Source organism: Canis lupus, chromosome 1 (genome assembly GCF_048164855.1).
Source record: "Canis lupus baileyi chromosome 1, mCanLup2.hap1, whole genome shotgun sequence".
NCBI lineage: Eukaryota > Metazoa > Chordata > Mammalia > Carnivora > Canidae > Canis > Canis lupus.
This window is the reverse complement of record NC_132838.1, coordinates 21,363,626-21,366,140: the sequence shown is the minus strand read 5'-3', so window position 1 is coordinate 21,366,140 and position 2,515 is coordinate 21,363,626.

Below are 2,515 nucleotides of genomic sequence, written 5' to 3'. Positions count from 1 at the left end.
AAGTGACTCAACCGAGGCACTTGCTCTAAGCTACGGAGCTGAGGTCTGAACACAGAGCCCAGGTCATCATGTGAACAGAGGCGATTCTTTCAGTTTATCAGGTGCAAATGATCGAGACTGGGCCTAATTTTATAAAACATGGAATTTGGGGGGGGTGGTAATTTCACACTCTTTATTGAACGTCTGTGATATGTGAAGTAGCTTGGGTTTCAAGAAAGAAAGCATGAGGACCCCAAGCTTTGTGTCCCCTGTGCTGGAATCAAGAAGGCAGCCACACCAGAGCGGGATCTGACAAACCCACTCCCTCCTACTCCCACCCAACAAAGCACCGCCCACAGCCCACAGCCAGTATTCAAATTTGGGTGAATTCAAATTCTACTTTTTAAGGGTTAAAACATTGTTACCTGGGAGGATAATACAGAAGCTGTAAATATTTTATCTTATTAACCCATTTCTGCCCATTGTTTCTGAGGCCAACCAGCACCTCTTGCTGGGTAAGAAGTGAGGAGGTGTTTAATTTCACACCTAGTAAATCAAGGAATTGTCTGAAATGCTGGAGGTGGAATTTGCATGCAGAACAAAGGAGAGATAGGACTTCCCTCCAGTGCTCCCCAGACAACTCGTTTAGACCTTTATATGCAGCATTTGGTTATATTATAATGAATATTTCAGTCTATTTACCAACCCTTTAACTGGCTCTATCACCCCCATCACCTACAGGCTTCTAAATGCAAGAAATGGCAAAAAACAACAACAACAACAACAAACAAACAAAACAAAACAAAAAAAAACCTTTCTGGACCCTCTGGTATTTAGCACATTGCCAGGCTCACAGTATTTACTCAGTAAGTGTTCATTGGATAGATAAAATAAATTTAGGTATACCTAAAATTAAAACCCTAAATGTATCATTTTACAGTAAGTTGGTTTCTTCACCTCTGTTGCCATTTCGCAGCTGAAATGATGTAGGGGACATCTTGAAAGATTTTGTATTGACTGGTCATCTGTGTGACTAAACAAAAATTCAGAATTTGGAAATAAATAACTGAGTCCATCAAGATGAGGAACAATTACGACGTGTGTGCAGAAATTTGGGTCTATAAAATGGAGATGCCATTTAAAAGACAGAAGCCAACAGATATTGATAATCACCATCCTTCTAGAACATCGGAAATCTATGGGTTTCTGGGTTTGCTTAAATAATTTGAGAGGAGAATCTAGTTTTTCCACTGAATCCAGAAAGCTAGATCCGGTTTTCCCTGGTATAGGACATCTCTACTTGAATGGCTAGCCGATCGCTCAACCCTAACATCCCAAAATGGAACTAACTCCTCATCTTTCTGGTAAGTCCTGTCCCTCTCAGCACCTTCCCACTTCAGGTAAGGGCAACGCCATCCTTCCAGTTTCTCAAGCCCAGTGCCTTGCAGTCATCCTGACTCCTCCTCTCATGCGCTACATCCCATTCACCAACATATCCTCCTGTCTGCTTACCTACATACCCTAATATAAACCAAGAATCTGCTGGTTCTTCCCATGCCATCTGGGCACTGCACCAGGCCAGCCCCCATCACTGGGCTTCCGTAGTAGATTCCTAAGTGGTCTTCAGTGCCCCCTACGGTATCTGGCCTTGCCTAGCTGACAGCTGAGTCTAATTAAGAACAACTTCATGGTTGCCACCCTCCAAGGCCTCCCATTCCTTCCTGAGGACACAGCAAAGTTCTCATCACTGACTTTGAAGCTGTAACAGTTGCCTCCTACTACCCCTCTGACCTCTTCCTACCGCTCCTCAGCCACACTGGCCCTTGCTCTTCTATACACACGTGGCAAGAGCCCACATTGAGCCTTTGCTGCAGCAGCTGCTTGGATCCTCTTCCTTAGATCTCCTCCCACCTCACCTACCTCTCACTCTGAGTCTCCCCTTTAAACTGCAACTGCACTTCCAATATCCCTGCCCTTTCTCTATCTTTCCCTTCTTTCTAATGGTGGGCAACCCCATTTCAGCACATCATTATGATTTATTACTCACTTAGGTTTGTTGCTTAGTACATCTTCCCCTCACTAGAACAGAAGCTCAACAAATAGAGGGAGTTTTTATGTGTTGTCACTGATGTTGTTCCAATACTCAAAATCATGTTTGGCATATAGTGGTTCCTGAATAAGTATTTGTTGCATAAATGAAGGGATCCATCCATCTCTTCAAGACATGCTAATGGATACTAATGTCACCATATCTCAGGTAGGAATTGTACTATATTGAGTTGACTTAGGTTTAGTTTATTACCCCCCAGTTACCTGAAAGTATAGTATAACTGGTAGGGTCCATTTAAAAAATATACTCCTGTCTCTTTTAATTCTTTTCTAATTGGCCGTCTGAGCCATCCCCCCACCCCCGAAGCCCTTACTATTGAGCAAGAAGTACAGAATCTCTACCTTTTCCCTTGTCAACTTGCCCAAAACCCTCTCTCATTTTATCAGTCTGAAAGAGAATAGTACTGCCTCCCAGGAACCAATAGTG